Source organism: Macaca nemestrina, chromosome 8, assembly GCF_043159975.1.
Source record: "Macaca nemestrina isolate mMacNem1 chromosome 8, mMacNem.hap1, whole genome shotgun sequence".
In the NCBI taxonomy this organism is placed as follows: domain Eukaryota; kingdom Metazoa; phylum Chordata; class Mammalia; order Primates; family Cercopithecidae; genus Macaca; species Macaca nemestrina.
The window spans coordinates 143245663-143269009 of record NC_092132.1 but is presented as its reverse complement, the minus strand read 5'-3'; the positions used below and the strand labels follow the sequence as shown (position 1 = coordinate 143269009).

Below are 23347 nucleotides of genomic sequence, written 5' to 3'. Positions count from 1 at the left end.
ATCCAGCTACTCCTTTTGAGAAATTGATGGGCACAGTTCAGTACTTGCTTACAGCATTATTGTGTAGCTTTTTGACCCTCTTGACCATTCCCTATTTTTCTCTTGTCTTCATGTCCCAATAGGTGGTCCCCTCGACCATCTGCCCCGTAACTCCTCAGACCTCACATATCATGTACACAATCCCAGGGTTAAGTCCTCAGCCAATGACAGATGGGAAGTGATGATAAATACTGGGACTTCCCCACTCTCAAGTGGGACAGCTCACAGGTCCATGTTCCTCACTATTTCCAAGATCTCGCCAGAAATTAAACTCCAGTTGCCCACAAGGGTAAGTTGCTGGGTAACAACCATTTGTTTGGTTTCTTCTCTTTTCTGTTTCACTTCCTCATTTCCCTACGACACTTTCTTGGGATTATTTCCCAAATAAACTGCTTGCATTCAAATTATTCTTTCAAGATCTGCTTTTGGGGGAACTCCAAAATTCTTGCTGGGAATTCTTTCTTCTGAACTCTTTTCTGAGAAGTCGCTACTCCTTTGGGATGCCCAACCAGAAGGACCTGGGTGATACAGCATGCAAGGGCCAACTATAAGGGGATAGAGTATCACAGAGAAGGTTGGAAGGATGGATCTGGGGGAAATGGGCTGTAGATGATGGACATATTGGGCCAGCATCTTTAGAGGTAGACATGGTACCCTACCACACTTCTTTGGTAAAAGTATGTGTGGCCATTTGTCCGTGTGTGCCCCTAGGATTTATTTGGTCTGCGTGCGTTTTCTGATTTTTCTATAATGGCCAGGTTTTGCTTTTGCAATAGGAAATAACATTATGGTCAGTCACAGTGGCTCACATCTGTGATCCCAGCACTTTGGGAGGCCAAGGTGGGAGGATCACTTGAGCCTAGTAGTTGAAGACCAGCCTGGGCAACAAAGACTCCCATCTCTACAAAGAAATAAAAAAGTTAGCCAAGCGTGGTGGTGTGTGCCTGTGGTCCCAGCTACTCGGGAGGCTGAGGCAGGAGAATTGCTTGAGCCCAAGGGCTCAAGGCTGGAGTGATCATAATCTCACCACTGCACTCCAGCATGGGTGACAGAGCAATACCCTGTCCCCCAAAAAATAAATAAATAAAAAAGAAAAGAAAAAAACAGCAAGAAAAAAATGAAAGAAAAAATATATAAAGATAAAAATCATACTTTTAAAATGAAGTCAGTCTTCTTTCGTTTTTGAGACCAAGTTTCCTTCTTATCGCCCAGGCTAGAGTGCAATGGCATGATCTCGGCTCACTGCAAACTCCGCCTCCTGGGTTCAAGCGATTCTCCTGCCTCAGCCTCCTGAGTAGCTGGGATTACAGGCACCCACCAACATGCCAAGCTAATTTTTGTATTTTTAGTAGAGATAGGGTTTCACCATGTTGCCCAGGCTGGTCTCGAACTCCTGACCTCAGGTGATCCGCTCACCTCGGCCTCCCAAAGCACTGGGATTACAGGCGTGAGTCACTGTGCCTGGCCAGGATTTTGCTTTTTAGACACTGTGGTTCATTTTTCAGTACATGGGTGCACATTACACAACCTCCATAGCAGATTTCTCTTTTAGTATTGTAATGATCTCCCACTAGCTATGTGGCAAAATACTGGAACATGAGGGAAAATCAGAGCATTGTTAAAATTTGTCTGGACCAAATAAGCATATTTGATTTTTTTTTAAGCTATGTAAAACATACATAGCATAAAATTGTCCGTTGTAACCATTTTTAGGTGTATAGTTGACTGCCATTAAGTACATTCATATCGTTTTGCAACAATCACCACCAGCCATGTCCAAAATTTTGCAGGAACAGAAAACCAAATACCACATATTCTCACTTATAAGTGGGAGCTAAATGCGTCTTCCCAGACTGAAAATCTGTACGCATTAAACAGTTTAGCCCCATCGCACCATGCTACTTTCTGTCTCTATGAATTTGACTCCCCTGGTTATCTCACGTCAGTGAAAGTATACAGTATTTGTTCTTTCGCGTCTGACTTATTTCACTTAGCATAATGTCTTCAAGGTTCATCTATATTGTAGCATGTGTCAAAATTTTATTCCTTTTAAGGGCCGAATAATATTCCATAGTGTGCATACGTCACGTTTTGCCATCCACGAACAGATAAGGTTGATTCCACCTTTTGGCTATCACGCATAATGCTGCTATAAACTTTGGTGTACGGATATCTGTTTGAGTCCTTGTGAATATGATTTTTAGTAGACATCCCATTTCTACACATTCAGCATATGTGACATGTATTTATTTATTTATTATTATTTAAAAAATTTTTTTAAAGTCTCGCTCTGTTGCCCAGGCTGGAGTGCAGTGGCACGATCTCAGCTCACTGCAACCTCTTCCTCCCGGGTTCAAGTGATTCTCCTGCCTCAGCTTCCTGAGTAGCTGAAATTACATGTGTGTGCCACCATGCCCGGCTAATTTTTGTATGTTAATTAGAGATGGGATCTCACCGTGTTGAACAGGCTGGTTTCGAACTCCTGACTTCAAGTGATCTGCCCACCTCAGCCTCCCAACATGCTGGGATTACAGGCATGAGCCACCCATGCTCAGGCCCGGCCTCAGCATGTGTGATGTGTGTTTAAACCATATTGAGTGACTGCCCTTTGAGAGGTTAGAGCTCAAAAGACTTTACAAAGAAACTACATAGATGAAATATTCATTATGTTTTAGAAATACAGATAGAAAACAGGTATAAACAAGAATAGAGGTTTAACACAAAGGAAATAAGGCACAGCTTAATGACAAGATATAAAAATCAAGCACCACAAGCACTATAAAACATCCTGTGTTTCTTCTTCTTCTTTTTTTTTTTTTTTTGAGACGGACTCTCACTCTGTTGTCCAGGCTGGAGTGCAGTGGGGAGATCTCGGCTCACTGCAAGCTCTGCCTCCTGGGTTCATGCCATTCTCCTGCCTCAGCCTCCCAAGTAGCTGGGACTACAGGTGCCCGCCACCACACCCAGCTATTATTTTTGTATTTTTAGTAGAGACGGGGTTTCACCAGGTTAGCCAGGATGGTCTTGATCTCCTGACCTTGTGATCCGCCCGCCTCAGCCTCCCAAAGTGCTGGGATTACAGGTGTGAGCCACCGCGCCTGGCCCATGTTTCTCCTTTTATGGATACTTGTCTTAGTTTCCTGAAATTGAACATAAAGAGATTAAAACTTAAGAGGCAAGGGGTAGAGTGACCTTAGAATGATATTTAACTTTTGTGAAAATTATTTAACACTGACTTGAACTCTTCAAATGCATTCTGTGGGCCTAAGTAAACGATTAATACTCTTACTTAAAAGTGGACTTGAAAAAATTGTGACACGTTCTCACTATGTTGCCCAGGTTGTTCTTGAACTCCTGGGCTCAAGTAATCCTCCTGCCTCAGACTCCCAAGTAGCTGGGATATATTTTATTTATTAATATTTTTAAAATTTATTTAGGAATTTACATAGTTGCTATCACTTGACACCTAGGAGCTTTGAGAGACATTTTGTTTTGGCTCCAAATACTGTCTGATTTTTTTTTTCACAACTTATTTTATTTTATTTTATTTTATTGAGGCGGCATTTCACTCTTGTTGCTCAGGCTGGAGTGCAATGGGGTGGTCTTGGCTCACTGCAACCTCTGCCTCCCAGGTTTAAGCAATTCTCCTGCCTCAGCCTCCCAAGTAGCTGGGATTATAGGCGCCCGTGACCACCCCTGGCTAATTTTTTCGTATTTTTAGTAGAGACGGGGTTTCATCATATTGGCCAGGCTGGTCTCGAACTCCTGATCTCAGGTGGTCAGCCCGCCTCGGCCTCTCGAAGTGCTGGGATTACAGGTGTGAGCCACCGCATGCGGCCGGGTTTTTGTTTGTTTGTTTTTTTTTCTTTTATAAACACAACAAGCACATTCATCTTGTCAAGGTATGGGACAAGACAAAACAGATGGCCAGCTGAAGCATCAGCCCATATAACCCCAAAAGGTGATTCTTATTTGAAAATCACACAAATAAGATATTTAGCAGAGCAACTATGTAGCTCAAGCCGGCTTAACCATGAGCAGCTGGAGCTACTCCTAGCAGCTACCGCCTGGAACTGTTGCTAGGTAACCATTTGGAAATGGACACCGAGCAACTACTAACTGCCATCTTCCTTTTCTCTTTCTATTAACAGAAATCTTAATTCCTAAATCCAGTATAACATCAACGAGGAAGGGTGGCAGGGAAGAGACAGAGATGGAGAGGTATTAGTGCCTATGTGTTAAAATGCTTAAATGATAAACAACATGCCATTCATAAGTAACTATTTTGTCAATATTTTCATTGTTTTAGACCCTGATATGGTTTGGCTGTGCTCCCACTCAAATCTTAACTTGAATTGTATCTCCCAGAATTCCCCAGGATGTGGGAGGGACCCAGGGAGAGGTAATTGCATCATGGCGGACGGTCTTTCCCATGCTATTCTGTGATAGTAAGTCTCACCGGATTTGATGGGTTTATCAGGGGTTTCCACTTTCGCTTCTTCCTCATTCACTCTTGCTGCTGCCATGTAAGAAGTGCCATTTGCCTCCCGCTGTGATTCTGAGGCCTCCCCAGCCATGTGGAACTAACTGTAAGTTCGATTAAACCTCTCTTTCTTCCCAGTCTCTGGTATGTTTTTGTCAGCAACGTGAAAACAGGTTAATACAGTAAATTGGTACCAGTAGAGTGGGGTGTTGCTGAAAATATACCCAAAAATGTGGAAGCAACTTTGGAACTGGGTAACAGGCAGAGAATGGAACAGTTTGGAGGGCTCAGAAGAAGACAGGAAGATGTGGGAAAGTTGGGAACTTCCGAGAGATTTGTAGAATGGCTTTGACGAAAATGCTGACAGTGATATAAACAATAAGGTCCAGGCTGAGGTGGTCTCAGATGGAGATAAGGAACTTGTTGGGAACTGGAGTAAAGGTGATTTGTGTTATGTTTTAACAAAGAGACTGGCAGCATTTTGCCCCTGCCCTAGAGATTTGTGGAACTTTGAGCTTCAGAGTGATGATTTAGGGTATCTGGCAGAGAAAAGTTCCAAGAAGCAAAGCATTCAAGAGGTGACGTGGGTGCCGTTAAAAGCATTCGGTTTTAAAAAGGAAACACAGCATAGAAGTTTGGAAAGTTTGCAGCCTGACAGTGCAATAGAAAGGAAAACCCCATTTTCTGGGGAGAAATTCAAACCAGCAGCAGAAATTTGCATAAGTAGCAAGGAGCCTGGTGTTAATCCCCAAGACCATGGGGAAAATGTCTCCAGGCCATGTCAGAGACTTTCTCGGCAGCCCCTCCCATCACAGGCCCGGAGGCCCAGAAGGAAAAAGTGATTTTGTGGGGTAGGCTAAGGGCCCTCGTGCTGTGTGTAGCCTAAGGACTTGGTGCCCTGTGTCCCAGCTGCTCCAGCAGTGACAGAAAGGGGCCAACATAGAACTCAGGCTGTGGCTTCAGAGGGTGGAAGCCCCAAGCCTTGGCAGCTTCTACATGGTGTTGAGCTTGTGGGTGCACAGAAGTCAAGGATTGAGGTTTGGGAACCTCCACCTAGATTTCAGAGGATGTATGGAAACATCTGGATGCCCAGGCAGAAGTTTGCTGCAGGGCAGGGCCCTCATGGAGAACCTCTGCTAGGGCAGCGCCGAAGGGAAATGTGGGGTGGGAGCCCCCACACAGAGTCTATTGGGGTACTGTCTAGTGGAGCTGTGAGAAGAGGGCCACTGTCCTTCAGACCCCAAATGGTAGGTCCACTGACAGCTTGCACCGTGTGTCTGGAAAAGCTGCAGACACTCAATGCCAGCCCGTGGAAACAGCCGGGAGGGAGACTGTACCCTGCAAAGCCAAAGGAGTGGAGCTGCCCAAGACCATGGGAACCCACCTCTTGCATCAGTGTGACCTGGATGTGAGACCTGGAGTCAAAGGAGATCCTTTTGGAGCCCTAAGATTTGACTGCCCTGCTGGATTTCAGACTTGCATGGACTCTATAACCCCTTTGTTTTAGCCAATTTCTCCCATTTGGAATGGATGTATTTTACCCAGTACCTATATACCAATTGTATCTAGGAAGTAACTAGCTTGCTTTTGATTTTACAGGCTCATAGGCGGAAGGGACTTGCCTTGTCTGGATGAGACTTTGGACTGTGTACTTTTGGGTTAATGCTGAAATGAATTCAGACTTTGGGGGACTGTTGGGAACACATGATTGGTATTTAAATTTGAGGACATGAGTTTTGGAGGGGCCAGGAGCAGAATGATATGGGTTGGCTGTCCCCTACCCAAATCTCAACTTGAATTGTATCTCCCAGAATTTCCATATGTTGTGGGAGGGACCTAGGGGGAGGTAATTGAATCATGGGGGCTAGTCTTTCCTGTGCTATTCTTGTGATAGTGAATAAGTCTCATGAGATCTGATGGGTTTTTCCGGGGTTTCTACTCTTTCTCATTATTTTCTCTAATTGCTGTCACTTAATAAGTGCCTTTCGCCTTCTGCCACGATTCTGAGGCCTCCCCAGCCATGGGGAACTGTAAGTCCAATTAAACCTCTTTTTCCTCCCAGTCTCGGGTATGTCTTTGTCAGCAGCGTGAAAACGGACTAATTCAAACCCCGTACTTGCCAACTTCTAAACCAAAGCAATTTGTGTTCCTTTACATTTTAATAGGTCATACTTCTTGGCATTTCTCCCAAAATTCAGTAAGTGTGTAATTTTTATATAAAGGAAACAAAAGCTAAATTTATACTGTTGCTTGAAAGCTCATTAAAAAATTCTCTTTTGTAAAGATGATGAGTTTATAAAAATTATGCTACTTATTATCAATTATTATTCCATGTAAGGGCATAATCTTTTTGCGAGGGAGAGTCGGCTTCATGCCCTGCTTTATTGACTAGAATTAGGTGCTTAAGAATACCTTAGGATATCCCACAAGGAGAGTTATATCATGAACAGTTATGTAGCCTCATTTTTTAAGGGATGCAGGAGTTGTTAGAGAGATAAAAGGCAGGGAGAAAAAGACGTAACTAAAATTTATATCAGTTAGGATTAGATTGATCTGTGAGTGACAGAAAACCGCAAATCAGAGTGGGTTAAACAAGGGAGAAGTTTACTTTTTATTCCACATAGATTCAGCTGGCATAATGGCACCACCATCATGAGAAGAAGATAGGCGTCTTCCATCTTCTTGTTCCATCGTCTTCAGCCCTTGCGTTTCACTCCATGTAGTCCAAGATGGATGCTCCTTCCATGTCAGGCACCTGTCCTTGTATTAGTCAGTTTTCTGACTGCTATAAAGAAACACCTGGCTGGGCACGGTGGCTCACGTCTGTAATCCCAGCACTGTGGGAGGCTGAGGCGGGCAGATCACCTGAGGTCAGGAGTTCGAGACCAGCCTGGCCAACACGGCAAAACCCCTCCTCTACTAAAAATACAAAAATTAGTGGGGCGTGGTGGCGCATGCCTGTAATCCCAGCCACTCAGGAGGCTGAGGCAGGAGAATTGCTTGAACCCAGGAGGTGGAGGTTGTAGTGAGCCGAGATTTTGCCATTGCACTCCAGCCTAGGGAACAGAGCAATCAAAAGAAAAAAAAAGAAAGAAAAATAAAAAGAAGAAGAAATACCTGAGACTGGGTAATTTATAAAGGAAAGAAGTTTAATTAGCTCACTGTTCTGCATGGCTGGGGAGGCCTCAAGAAACTTACAATCATAGCAGAAGGTGAAGGAGAAGCAAATACCTTCTCCACAAGGTGGCAGGAAAGAGAGAGAGTGAGGGAGTAACTGCCGAACACTTATAAAACCATCAGATCTTGTTAGAACTCACTATCATGAGAACAGCATGGGGGAAACCACCACCATGATCCAATCACCTGCCACCAGGTCCCTACCTTGACACGTGGGGATTACAATTCAAGATGAGATTTGGGTGGGCACACAGAGCCAAGTCATATGAGTTCTCCTTCTACCCAGTAGGAAAGGAGAGAGATGAGGAGAAAGGTACCCCTCCTTTACAGATACTTGGTGGAAGTCTCATATTCCACTTCTGACTACAGCAGTGTTTATGGACCATTTCTTTTGCTTTAGTCTGTCAGACTCCGCTCATTTCCAGAGTTACTTAGGTTAACATCTCTTCCCTCCACCTCTTCAGTGAGGTGGTTTCATACTTTTGTAATACAGTTAGATCGTTTTACTGCAGTCCACATTCCATCCTGGGATCTTTTGACCTCATGAATGATTTGTAAATGTGCGTTCATTCAGGTTTACTCTTGGTGCTCTCACATTGTATGAGTTTTGTCATATATCATTTTAAATATTAATAGAGAATGTCATTTATGTATGATTTTACTAAGTTATATTTAATACTTTAACATTTTAATATCAATTTAATATAAATAACAGCAATTAATTTGCCCACGGTCACATAGCTATTAAGTGGCAGAGCTAGGATCCAAATTCAGATAAATGAGTTTGCAAAATCCCCTTTCCTTTCACCATGCCATTTTCTTCTTTCAAGAATCTTAAACTCTTGATCAGCTCATATTTTAGGGAAATCTTTAGCTTTATTATTATTATTATTATTATTATTATTTTGCGATCAAGTCTCATTCTGTTGTCCAGGCTGAAGTGCGGTGACGTGATCACGGCTCACTGCAACCTCCACCTCCTGGGTTCAAGCAATTCTCCTGCCTCAGCCTCTCGAGTAGCTGGGATTAGAGGCGTGTGCCACCACGCCTGGCTAATTTTTGTATTTTTTGTAGAGATGGGGTTTTACCGTGTTGGCCTGGCTGGTCTTGAACTCATGACCTCAGGTGATCTGCCCATCTTGGCCTCCCAAAGTACTGGGATTACAGGTGTGAGCCATCGCACCCAGCCTAGATGTTAATGAAAGTTATTTTTTAGGGCAGTTTTAGGTTCATAGCAAAATTGAGTGGAAAGTGCAGAGAGTTCCCATGTACCCCTTTTCCCCACACATGCCATAGCCTTCCCTGCTATCAACATCCAACACCACAACAATACTACATTTATCACAATCAATGAACTTACATTGAGATGTCATTATGACTACAATTTACTCTTGATATTGCACAACGTATGGGTTTTTGTTTTGTTTTTTATTAGTAGTAGAGATGGAATTTCACCATATTACCCAGGCTGGTCTTGAACTCCTGGACTCAAGCAATCTGCCTGCCTCGGCCTTCCAAAGTGCTGGGTTTACGGATGTAAGCCACTGCACTCAGCCCAATCTATGAGTTTTGACAAATCTATAATGACACGCATCCACTATTGTGCAGACATCAGGTCAGATTTGGAAAGTGGACATGGGTTTGTTTTTAAATTGCCAACTGTTACTGGATGACAATATCATGCTGATGATTGATTTGTTCATAGCTCAATGAAAAGGCACAGACTAGTCAGAGGTGTGTAATCTATATCCCAACTGATATAAATTACAGTTGACTAATGGTCACCTGTAAATCCTGTCCCATCATCCATGTTTCTTTCCCCTTGCTGTATTAATATCTTGGATGAGTCAGCACCTATTTACTGATATATTTTTGTCCATCTATCCACCATCCATCCATCCCTCCCTCCCTCCCTCCCTCCCTCACCACCTGGCTACCCAGCTGTGCCCTCCCACCTCATAAAGTCTAATGAAGTTGCTAAGGCTTCTCCCCTTACTTATGTTAGTGATGGCTGGCAGCTGTGGAGGCTGAAAAAAGATGGAGGTGATAAAGCAGCAAAGGAAGTGGCAAAGGAAGGAAATAAGCTTTGTGTCAAAAGTACCAAGAAGACAAAACCAACCCTTTCATAGAAACTGAGCTAAAATTCAGGTCAGGCATAGTGGTTCACGCCTGTAATCCCAGCACTTTGGGAGGCTGAGTTGGGCAGATCACTTGAGGCCAGGAGGTCTTAAGTAAATGATGATTGATGGTCAGAGTCAGACTTCTCACTGTTGGTAGAAGGGAAAGAGGCTAGAATGATCCATGAGGTAATGAGGTAATGGAATAGAGTTAGGACATCCCTATGAATGCATATTTAGCTTGATATAGTTATAAATGGTCACACACAGAAATGTTTATGGATATATGTAAATACATGGGTTAGTATATGCACATATATTTCCTTTCTCTTTCAGCTGAGAAGCAAAGACTTCCCCACAGCAACAACAATATCTACCACCTAGATCTTGCTATTTAGTACCATTTTGCAATAAAAGGAACCAGGGCTTCTTGGAGAAATGGCTGATTCTACGAGTGGAGGAGAAAATATACAAGATGTCTGAAATATCCTATAGAGCCAGAAATTAAGGAAGTGCTCAAACACACACACACACACACATGCACAAAGGAGTATGTCATAGGTACAGGGAAGTCAACTGAAAGAGCTTACAGCATGGCCAAAGCTGGAAAATAAAGCAAGAAAACAAGAGAAAGAAAGAGAGAGAGAGAGAGAGAGAGAGGGAGAGCAAGGAAGGAAGGAAAGGGAAGGGAATTAAATTATAACTCAAAGCATTAAAAAAAATCCTTGAGTCCACGTTGATATATAAATAAATGACTAAATAAGATCTTCCAATAATTTATGTAAATCCTCTGTCTTAAAGAGAAGGGCTGTAAGTCCCACCTCCTTAAGTGTGGGCCATACATAGCAACTTCCTTCCAAAGAGCACAGAACAGAAGGGTTGGTGGGGGAGGAGGTCACTTTTACAGCGGAGAAACCTGACTAACGCTATCTCAGCCAGGTGATCAAGGTAACAGCAGCAGTTATTTTTTTTTTTTTTTTTTTTTTTTTTTTGAGACGGAGTCTCGCTCTGTCGCCCAGGCTGGAGTGCAGTGGCGCGATCTCGGCTCACTGCAAGCTCCGCCTCCCGGGTTCACGCCATTCTCCTGCCTCAGCCTCCCGAGTAGCTGGGACTACAGGCGCCCACAACCGCGCCCGGCTAATTTTTTGTATTTTAGTAGAGACGGGGTTTCACCGTGGTCTCGATCTCCTGACCTTGTGATCCGCCCGCCTCGGCCTCCCAAAGCGCTGGGATTACAGGCGTGAGCCACCGCGCCCGGCCTATAACAGCAGCAGTTATAAGCCATGTTGATAGTCTGTACCCTTGGCAGGATGTGATGAAAATGGCATTCGGCCTCTGTGGTCTTGCTCCCACCAACACTTAACTCCAGTCTAATGGGAAACACATTAGACAAATGTCAATGAGGGACATGCTACAAAATACCTGTCCAATATTCCTCACAACTGTCCAGCTTACGAAAAAGAAAGTAATTCTGAGAATCTGTCACAGCCAAGAAGAACCTAAGGATATGGATGACAAGAATGTCATGTTGTGTCTGGGATGGATTCCAGAACAGAAAAAGGACAACAGGTAAAAAATAAGGCAATAAAAATGAAGTGTAGATGTTAGTTAATCATAACATATCAATATTCATATAGCATTGCATTAATTGTAACAAATGTACTAATGTAGGAGGTTAATAATGGGGAACTTGAGTGTGGCATATATGGAAACTCTGTACTGTCTTCCCAATTTTTCTGTAAACCTAAAACTGCAGTAACATATACTGCATATAGTGCTTTTTTTTTTTTTTAGACGAAGTCTTGGCTCTGTTGCCCAGGCTGGAGTGCAGTGGCATGATCTCAGCTCACCGCAGCCTCCACCTCCCGGGTTCAAGCGATTCTCCTGCCTCAGCCTCCTGAGTAGCTGGAACTACAGGTGCCTGCCATCACGCCCAGTCAATTTTTGTATTTTTAGTAGAGATGGGGTTTCGCCATGTTGGCCAGGCTGGTCTCGAACTCCAGATCTCCTGTGATTCGCCCACCTCGGCCTCCCAAAGTGCTGGGATTACAGGTGTGAGCCACTGCACCTGGCCATATACTGCTTATTTTTAATAGAATAATATATGAAAGTACCTGGCACATTGTAAACTTTCAACACGTGCATGCTGACTTAAACAACTTGTGTTCTTGATACAATTCCTCAGAGAACAGCGTCTTTCTTGTCCTGGGCACTCTGTATGGGCTGGAATTATCAGAATTTTCCCAAATTCCTGTGAAGTTAGCTCCATGCTTGGAAGGGAATACAGAATATGTTTTTAGAAAGAAAACAAACAGGTTAAATAAAACAGAGTCTGGAACCAACATAGACTTGAACATCAGAGAGCAGGGAGTGACACATGAGCACAAAGCCAAAGTTGAAACTGACTCACTTCACAGGAGATAACAAGAGATGCAGTGAACTGACTGATTAGTCATGCTGCCTGCTCTAATTGTGATTACAAAAGCCAAACTGTTTTTATGGGCAACACCCAATGAGCCAGACGAAACAGGAGGAATTACTGAGGGAGTGTTTGAATAGGGGTGCTGAATGATGACACCAGCCTCCTTGCTTCTGAGAACTTATACTGAATGTAAGCCCAACAGCCTGGAGCAAGGATGGGGAAAGCAACACTTTAAAGGAGCTTAAGTAATCAAGTGACAAGGACCCAACATCCACTGCCAGTCAAGGAAGGGATTCAGGCGATCAGGGTTCTGGAAGCACCCAGCAAGATGCAAAGGTTGAACTACGGCATCTTGCTATGTTGTCCAGGCTGGCCTCAAACTCCTGGGCTCAAGTGATCCTCATGTCTCAGCCTCCCAAACTGCTGGGATCATAGGCATGAGCCACTGTGCCCAGCCTAATATAAAAGTTTTCATTATTTTGACATCCTTTTCATCTTAGCCCAATTTAACTTAAATCCTAGATTCTGAAAACTAGATCCTTTTGAGAAATAGCCCCAGCAGTGAAGAATACAGTAAGATATTACTAATGGCGTTCTTGAAAATTGTTTACAACACCTAGAATTAAGAGAAATCTAGAAACCATTATATTCAGGGTTCTCTGGCTTTGGGTCCTTCTTAGATTCCATTCTCAGGTCTTGTGTAGGGACTTCCATGGACTGAGCCTCTTCTTCAAGGGTCTCCATCTTGGTTGCATTTCGGATGCTGCTTTAAAAAATTACAATGCCCAGGCCACTCCTCAGATCAAATAAACTCACATCTTAGCGGGTGGAATCCAGGAATCACTATTTATAAAGTTTCCAGGTGATTCCAAAGTGCAGCCATAGTTGAGAACCACTGTCCTCGTATTATGATTATGATTATTATTACTATTACTATTTTTTTATACAGAGTCTCACCCCGTCACCCAGGCTGGAGTGTAGTGGCATGATCTTGGCTCACTGCAGACTCCACCTCCTGGGTTCAAGCTATTCTCCTGCCTCTGCCTCCTGAGTAGCTGGGATTACAGGAAAGCATCACCACACCCAGCTAATTTTTGTGTTTTTAGTACAGACAGGGTTTTGCCAGGTTGACCAGGCTGGTCTCGAACTCCTGACCTCCAGTGATCGGCCCACCTAGGCCGTCCAGAGTGTTGGGATTACAGGTATCAGCCATGGTGCCCAGTTCCCACCCCCCACCTTTTTTTTTTTTTTTTTTTTGAGATGTCTGCATTTTAAAAGGGAATTCCTAATGAAAAATGAGATTGCATACAGAATTCTGGGGTCATACTTTCTAGGAACATTTGAATAATTAAAAATTAAATTAGACTTTGAGAATCTCTCTTGCAGACACGACACAAAGGGTTTCCCCCACATTTGCAATAGATGCAGGGTGGCACATCCATTTTAAAACAAAATGAGGAATGAACATTAATGAAACTACTAACTGCTAAATTATTTACAGACCATATATTTCTGCTAAAACAGTTACTTACTTTTTTTTTTTTTGAGACAGAGTCTCGCTCTGTCGGCCAGGGTGGAGTGCAGTGGCATGATCTGGGCTCCCTGTAACCTCCATCTCCCAGGGTCAAGCAATTCTCCTGCCTCAATCTCCTAAGTAGCTGGGATTACAGGTGTGTGCCACTACGCCCAGCTAATTTTTGTATTTTCAGTAGAGACAGGGTTTCACCATGTTGGACAATCTGGTCTTGAACTCCTGACCTCTGGTAATCCCTCCGCCTCGGCCTCCCAAAGTGCTGGGATTACAGGCATGAGCCACCGCACCCAGCTGCAACTTACTATTTTTAAAAATTCACATTTTATTCACTTAAGTTTACTTGCTCTTTTTTCCTTGTATAAATAAGTAACAAGATAATTTAATTCAGTGAGATTAGTGAGGTGACTATAGCTCTTTCAAATGAATTCAATAAAATGTTAATTTTGTGATGCTATTTATTTTGCTAAAGTTTCTACATGATAGGAAGCAAATGCAAATTTTGACCTATTATCATTCCTTAGTATTTCCGGTAGCAGAAAAACGAATCTATTAGAGTACCTGAATTTTACAAGCAAATTCAACATATTTTATACAGACAGACATAATAATGCCTTGGATGTAGTTATTCATAGTCCTAGATATTTACTGAGCTCTCACTCAGCATTTATTCATTTCATTTCTACGGAGTCAATTTTCTTGACACATTTTACCTTCTAAAGGAAGAACTCTGCTTCTGTTAACCCTTTATGCAACTTTTACACACATGTGTTTAGAGTGTAGCACAGACAACTTTTACACACGTGTTTAGAGTGTAGCACAGTCAGACAACTTTTACACACGTGTTTAGAGTGTAGCACAGTCAGACAACTTTTACACACATGTGTTTAGAGTGTAGCACAGGCAGACAACTTTTACACACATGTGTTTAGAGTGTAGCACAGACAACTTTTACACACGTGTTTAGAGTGTAGCACAGTCAGACAACTTTTACACACGTGTTTAGAGTGTAGCACAGTCAGACAACTTTTACACACGTGTTTAGAGTGTAGCACAGACAACTTTTACACACATGTGTTTAGAGTGTAGCACAGGCAGACAACTTTTACACATGTGTTTAGAGTGTAGCACAGTTACACAACTTTTACACACATGTGTTTAGAGTGTAGCACAGTCAGACAACTTTTACACACGTGTTTAGAGTGTAGCACAGTCAGACAACTTTTACACACGTGTTTAGAGTGTAGCACAGTCAGACAACTTTTACACACATGTGTTTAGAGTGTAGCACAGTCAGACAACTTTTACACACATGTGTTTAGAGTGTAGCACAGGCAGACAACTTTTACACACATGTGTTTAGAGTGTAGCACAGTCAGACAACTTTTACACACATGTGTTTAGAGTGTAGCACAGTCAGACAACTTTTACACACATGTGTTTAGAGTGTAGCACAGGCAGACAACTTTTACACACGTGTTTAGAGTGTAGCACAGGCAGACAACTTACACACATGTGTTTAGAGTGTAGCACAGTCAGACAACTTTTACACACATGTGTTTAGAGTGTAGCACAGACAACTTTTACACACGTGTTTAGAGTGTAGCACAGTCAGACAACTTTTACACACATGTGTTTAGAGTGTAGCACAGTCAACTTTTACACACGTGTTTAGAGTGTAGCACAGGCAGACAACTTTTACACACATGTGTTTAGAGTGTAGCACAGTCAGATTGGGAATTTTTTATTTTTATTTTTATTTTTTTTTTGAGACAGGGTCTTGCTCTGTCACCCAACCTGGAGTATAGTGGTCCTATCTTGATTCACTATAATTTCTGCCTCCCGGGCCAAACAATCCTCCCGCCTCAGCCTCCTGAGTAGCTGGGATCACAGGTGCATGCCGCCACACCCAGCTGTGTTTTTTTTTTTTTTTTGTATTATTAGTAGAGATGAGGTTTCACCATGTTGCCCAGGCTGGTCCCAAACTTCTGGCCTGGATTGACCCAACCACTTCGGCCTCCCAGAGTGCTAGAATTATAGGCATGAGTCACCCTGCCTGGCCTGATTTGGGATTTAGAAAGACATTCTTGTCTTTCCAAAGGATGCCTGGCAAAACAAAGGACTGGAGGCAGAGAGATTAGTAGGAGAGCATTAGCTTGCTTTGTGAATTACTGTATCCAGATTGAGGAATGAGTTCCTGAATGAGGGTTTACAGCAACTGAATCACCTGCTGTCACAACAAACCAATTCCTCACTTGAAAGGCTTTTAAATTGGGGAATTGTAAATGCTTTTAAATGAGTTGTAACAAGCACAAAATATAGCTAAATGACTTTGGGGAATCAGTTGCTCAGAATTAAATATCCCAAATTCTCCTATTCATCTGGCTCTGACATTGACTCACTCATTGATCTTTAGGGATTTAGTTCGTCTATGCTTTAGTTTTCCCAACTATAAAATGCAGCATTAGCGTCTGTGTCATGGAGTAAAATAATTAATCATTTACATGCACTTTGAAGATGAAAAGTACAAGTAATTAAATTCCATGAAAGTTCCCAAGGAGGAGGTTGCTAAAGATATGAGTGAAGTTCATTGTTCTAGCTAGAAGTTAGAATCTCTTTAATGTTAGTGCCTTTTTAACACTTTATTCATTGACGCAACAAATATTCATTTGTGACCTACCATATGCCACGGCCTAGGTTAAAAGTCAGTGGTGAATAAAACAGTCAAATTTCCTTCCTCATGAGGTTATAGTCTTATAGGGGAAGAAGACAACAAACAAACATACCAGGCAGTGGTAAGTGCATGGAGAGAGGAGATAGAAGATGGGTAAAGAAATAGAGAGGTAGACAAAGTAAGAGTAGGGATCCTATTGATCCCTGGTACCAATTTTCCGTATTAGCTGGTTCTCGCATTGCTATAAAGAAATACTTGAGACTGGGGTAATTTACAAAGAAAAGAAGTTTAGTTGACTCATTCCCCAGGTTGTACAGGAAATGTGATTCTGGCATCTGCTCAGCTTCTGGGGAGACCTCAGGAAACAATCATGGTGGAAGGGGAAGAGGAAGCAGGCACCTACCTCTTACATGGCCATAGTGGGAACAAGAGAGCGAGGTGCTATACAATCTTTAAACAGCCAGATCTCACGAGAACTCACTCACTATCACAAGAAGAGCACCAAGGGGGAAATCCACCTCCATGGTCTAATCACCTCCCACCAAGCCCCACCTTGCACGTGGTCAGTTACAATTGAACATGAGATTTGGGTGGGGACACAGATGCAATCCATACTGGGGTGGCTAGAGCAGGACTCTAGGGAAGGTTACAAGAAAAAGCAGGGAGAGGAGGTTCTTGCAAACATCTTAAAGAGAGCTTTCCAAACAAAGGGGGTCATAAATAGAATGTGTGGGGCCTATAAGGTACAATACCAAGGCTTGGCAGCTGGGATGGCGTGAGTGGGGGGCTTGCGTTAAGTGAATATCAACCTGTGTGTCCTAAGAGTGAGAGTAATATAGGCAGACTTCTTTTCCAAGTAAACAATGATGGTGTACAGGGCAGCATAGGAATTCCAAAAATAGATAGAGTCCATTGTTTCTTCATCAAATATTTATTAGTGCCCTTTATTTTCTGGACTTTTTTTTAAGATAAAACAACAAACTTGGTTCTCAAGAAGTATACAGTTTAGAGAATACATACACACATTCACTCTTAGTTTGGGCAAGCAAACTAAAGTTTAGATTCCAATAGGTAACACATTTTGGTTAAAAATCATAGCTTCTGGTTTTATTTATGTAAGGTTAGCAGCAATATGTGTTTATAGGTGTGCTTTTTTTCCCCTCTCTTTTTAAATTTAACTGACTCATGGTCGACACTGTTTCATCTCTACTCTCTTTGTTAGCCCTCACCAGATTTTTCTCAAGCAAATGACGGCATTATTTCATCCGTAAAGATTTCACTAAGTAGCTCTAAAAGAGAGTCTTTAAAAGAGATCAAAATTAATAATAATTCCTCTATATCATTGCACATCTAGTTAGTATTCAAATTTCCTTCACTATCTCACAATTTATTTATTTATGTTCCTTTTATTTTCTTGTGAGTCAGAGTCTCACTCTATTGCCCAGGAGTGCAGTGGCGAGATCTCAACTCACTGCAACCTCTGACTCCTGGTTCGAACAATTCTCGTGCTTCACCCTCCCTAGTCGATGGGACTACAGGCACGTGCTACCACACCCAGCTAATTTTTGTATTTTTAGTAGAGATGGAGTTTCACCATGTCGGGCAGGCTGGTGTCGAACTCCTGACCTCAAGCTGTCTCCCTGCCTCGGCTTCCCAAACTGCAGGGATTACAGGCGTACACCACCATGCCAAGCCTTTTGTTTGTTTGTTTGTTTTACAATTCAATGGATTTTAAAAATTGTGATAAAATATACACAACATAAGAGTTACCATTTTAACCATTGTTAAGTGTAAAGTTCAGTGACATTAATTTCATTCATATTGTCATGCAATCATCACCACCATCCATCACCAGAGTCTTCATGTTCCCAAACTGAAACTCTGCACGCATTAAACAGTAACTCCCCATTCCCCCACCCACCTAACTCCCTCAGCAGTGCGACAGTCAACATTCTGCTTTCTGGCTCTGAATTTGACTCCTCTAGGTATCTCGCATTAGTGAACTCATACAATATTTGACAATATTTGATCTTTTGTGACTGGCTTGTTTCACTTAGCATCACATCTTCAAGATCCCCCCACATTATAGCATATATCAGAATTTCCCTCCGTTTTATGGCTGAATAATATCCCATTGCATGAATATACTGGATTTTGTTTTTATCCAATCGTCTCATTGTTTTTTTTTTTTTTTTTTTTTTTTTTGAGACTGAGTCTCACTCTGCCACCCACGCTGGAGTGTAGTGGTGCTATCTCGGCTCACTGCAACCTCCGCCTCCCAAGTTCAAATGATTCTCATGCCTCAGCCTCCCCAGTATCTGTGATTATAGGCTCGCGCCCCCACACCTGGCTAATTTTTGTATTTTTAGTCGAGACAGGGTTACACCACGTTGGACAGGCGGGTCTCAAGCTCCTGACCTCAAGTGATCCACGAACCGTGGCCTTGCAATGTCTTATTCTTTTTACTTGTTTTATTTTCATCTTAATTTGCAAATTGACTAAATTTGGGGGGGCCAAAACTACATAAAAATACATGGTAGCAATATTTTTCAAAAAGCTAAAGAGATGAGCAATGTAAAGATTAAAAGACCAAATTTCACCTTTTGTAAGACTTTTATAAGAGCTCTAACAATCCAAGGTTAACCACTTTAAAATAAAAATGGACTGTGGTCCACAGTTGCAGGGCCGGTCTGTTGTTTCGTTCTGTGGATGTGGTGTCTCTGTTGCACACTGACGTCATCGCAGATCACCCAGAACCTGGGAGATCAGCTCTGCATGCTCAGCGAGGCTGGTCAAGAAACGGTTGTTATCTAGCACCATGCTTCAGTGGCCCCTGGCAAAGACGCTCCCAGAGTGCTCCTTCCATACAGAATTTCCCAGCACATCTCTAGCTGGCTTCTAAAGTCACAAGATGTTAAACGTCTGTATCATCATTTAGTTGCTTTTAGTGTGGTCTCTTGAAAGAATAGGTAAATGTCAGAGAGACCGATGTGAATAGATACGTTACATGATGAATGTCAAGCAGGGAATGAAAATCCGGAGATTCTGAATTCATTATAGCTATACTATTTACATACTGGTGGGGTTAGGGATCTTGGAATTACAGTTCTGTAACATTCCCCCACATCTTCCTAACCTATTCTTTTCTTGAGACAGGGTCTTCTCTGTAGCACAACCTACTCTGTAAAAATACTATGCTGAGGCCAGACGTGGTGGCTCATGTTTGTAATCCCAGCACTTTGGGAGGCTGAGGTAGGCAGATCATGAGGTCAGGAGTTCGAGACCAGCATGGTCAACATCGTGAAACCCCGTCTCTACTAAAAATACAAAAAAATTAGCCAGGCATGGTGGCACACACCTGTAGTCCCAACTACTAGGGAGGCTGAAGCAGGAGAATTGCTTGAACCTGGGAGGCGGAGGTTGCAGTGAGCTGAGATCACGCCACTGCACTCCAGCCTGCATGACAGTGCAAGACTCTGTCTCAAAAAAGAAAAAAAAAATACTATGCTGGCCAGGTGTGGTGGCTCACAATTGTAATTCCAATAATTTGGGAGGCTGAGGCAGGTGGATTGTTCGAGACCAGCCTGGTCAACACGGTAAAACCCCATCTCTACAAAAAAATACAAAATTTAGCCAGGCATGGTGGTGTGCATGTGTAGTCCCAGCTACCCAGGAGGCTGAAGTAGGAAAATCATGTGAGCCTGGGGTGGTTGAGGATACAGTGAGCTTTGATGGAGCCACTGCACTCCAGCCTGGGCAACAGAGTGAGACTCTGTTTCAAAAATACTATGCCAAGGTCGGCATCAGGATCATATAACTTTTGTATTTTTTTTTTTTTTTTTTTTGAGACAGAGTCTTGCTCTGTCGCCCAGGCTGGGGTGCAGTGGCCGGATCTCAGCTCACTGCAAGCTCCGCCTCCCGGGTTTAGACCATTCTCCTGCCTCAGCCTCCCGAGTAGCTGGGACTACAGGCGCCCGCCCACCTCGCCCGGCTAGTTTTTTGTATTTTTTAGTAGAGACGGGGTTTCACCGTGTTAGCCAGGATGGTCTCGATCTCCTGACCTCGTGATCCGCCCGTCTCGGCCTCCCAAAGTGCTGGGATTACAGGCTTGAGCCACCGCGCCCGGCCAACTTTTGTATTTTTTGTACAGATGGGATTTCGCCATGTTGCCCAGTCTGGGCTTGAACTCTTGAACTCAGGTGATCTACACACCTTGGCCTCTCAAAGTGCTGGGATTACAGGCATTGGCCACCGCGACTGGCCCTTATAGATGCTTTTTAGATTAACTTTGAGCAAGATTAGATAGCTGGCTGTGATCAGAAAGGCTTCTGGTATATAACTGTATTCTTACTCTATTTTCCTTCATCTTCTTTCAGCGAGGCAAGCTTGGCCTGAAGTCTCTCTCTTTCTGGCTCTTACTGTACTTCCTTGAAAGTCTGCAAGAACTGGTAACACTGTGTATCACTATCCTTAACGCACATTAAATTTAGAATATTTTAATTGGATGAACAAAAGCAGCAAACTGTGTCTAATTTCCCACAATTGCAAAATATCCTTCACTGACATGAAATACAACAGATGTTTAACTCTTTTAATACATTTTCTGTATTTTGTAGCTCTTGTGTACCCATACATTTTCAAACCCTTTTTGTAGCAAAATTCCTTATAGATGAGAGAGGAAATACAATTTTCACTTCACCCTGGAGTCTGGCCTCATCTATTTGAAGTCTGAGTAAACCTAAACATGGTATAAAATAAAGCTTTCTACTTATTTATTTATTTTATTTAAAAAGGTTTTGTTATCCAGAAAGCTGAGATACAATAAAATAAAGTTTTCTAATCAAGTAAAAGTTCTACCCAAAATATGCATCAGTGGAGAATCCTGGAATGTTGATCTCGAATAGAATTTGAAGGTTCTGTAATTCAGTGGGTCATAGTCTCTCTTGGGTTCATGAATTGAGAATCTGATATAAGCTATGAATCTTTTTCCTAGAAAAATGCATATTATTTTCTGATAATTTTACCTGTTCATGGACCTTCTGATGCCCATCGTCAGACTGCAAATTAAGAATCCGATGTGCATCTGTAATCCCAGCACTTTGGGAGACCAAGGCACTTGAGGTCAGGAGTTTGAGACCAGCCTGGCCAGCATGGTGAAACAGCATCTGTGCTAAAAATACAAAAATTAGCCGGGCATGGTGGTGAGTGCCTGTAGTCCCAGCTACGCGGGAGGCTGAGGCAGGAGAATTGCTTGAACCCGGGAGGCGGAGGTTGCATTGAGCCAAGATCACACCATTGCACTCCAGCCTGGACGACAGAGTGAGACTCCATCTAAAAAAAAAAAGAGAGCCTGATGTAATTCAACTCCTTCCTTTTATAGTTGGTGGAATTGACAGTCATGGTGGCTACGCAACTTGCCCATGGCCACAGAGTGAGGGAGGGTAGAGATTTCACTGTAATTACAATGTGGCTTTTTCTATCACTTGATTACGAAACTTCACCTAACTCAGATGATCAATGTGAGAGGTACCATTGCACCCGATGTACCTCCTTACCTAGTCTTTGATGATACCTCAAATTCTCACATGTGGGGTCTTCTGGTAGCATATTTGTATCACTTGGACAAGACATCAAGCACCATCTTCCATGCAAATGCCAGGTAAAGGCAAACTAGAGTATAATACGGGTCACTAGCCCAGGCTCTTTTCTCTCAGGCTGAATTCCCTGTGATGCTCTTGGTCTCTTTACCTGCTGTTAAGCTTGACCGCTACACACGTTTGCCTATTGTCCAATGATCAGCTCTACACAGGGGATGAGGGGTAGAGAAGTAGGGTGTTTATAAAAGGGGGGGTGGGGCAAAAGAGTCTCTTTAACAGGATTAAAGTTAAGCAACAACAGCATTTGCAGAACTTCATCTGCTTCAGTGTTTTTTTTTTTTTTTTCAGCTAGAAGTGAGAGTTCTGGAAATGTTTTGTACTGAAATACTAAGCAACCAGATTCCTGACATTGTTGAAATGTATTTAAAAATCCCCAATTTTATGAGTCTCATGCAATTAACTTGGAGAAACTGCACATGTTGGATAAGGATTGTGTTATGGCCAAGAAGGAAGCACAGAGTGATATTCCAGGAAAGAGGGGGATTTCCTTGTGAACATACTTGCTCTCAATCATAAATTGAGGTATAGAAATATAACGTTAACTATTACAATACGTATATTTTTGCATGAATTTCTTTGGATATATAAGTTATTCTGATAAAGATCATATGTATTATAGGAAATTTGAAAAATAAAAAAGAAAGAAAAGAAAATTGCTGTAATTTCAGTAAGCAGAAGTAACAACTACTCATAATCTAAAGCATACATTTTCAGGCTTTTTCCTATGAATACATATTTACACACATATATATAATTACATATAGATTTATTTATCAAAGTGCAGTCATGTTTATATGAAGTACTGTAGTTTGATCTTTTCCACAAATATTACAGCATAAGTATTTTTAAAAGTTATTAAATTTTCTTGGAAAACAGTTTTTAATAGCTACATGAATTCCATCATATATCCATGCCAACAGTTATTTAATCATTTGGAAATCCAGAGTGTTTTCGGTTTCCCCCCATATATCCTTGTGTGTAGAACTTTGGGTGCCTTTCTATTTCTTTAGAATTAAAAAAAAACTTTTTTCATAATTTTTAATTTAGTAGAGATGGGGTTTCACTATGTTGGCCAGGCTGGTCTTGAACCCCTGGCCTCAAGTAATCGACCCACTTCAGCCTCCCAAAGTGCTGGGATCACAGGTGTGAGCCACCATGCCTGGCCTTTTTAGAAAACTTTTTAATTTATCTCAGCTTTTTGGCTAGCAGAAATTTCTAAAAGCAAAATAATTCCCAAGAGTAGAACA

At 42.3% G+C, this 23347-nt stretch overlaps 1 long non-coding RNA gene across 1 annotated transcript; it reads left to right on the top strand.

Annotated features, from left to right (window-relative positions):
• The first annotated feature begins 4139 nt into the window (after positions 1-4139).
• Positions 4140-22256, top strand: LOC139355930 (uncharacterized). Its single transcript, XR_011607248.1, has 3 exons — positions 4140-4260; positions 10153-11385; positions 20820-22256. It is a non-coding gene; the product is annotated as an uncharacterized lncRNA (long non-coding RNA).
• Positions 22257-23347: the final 1091 nt, after the last annotated feature.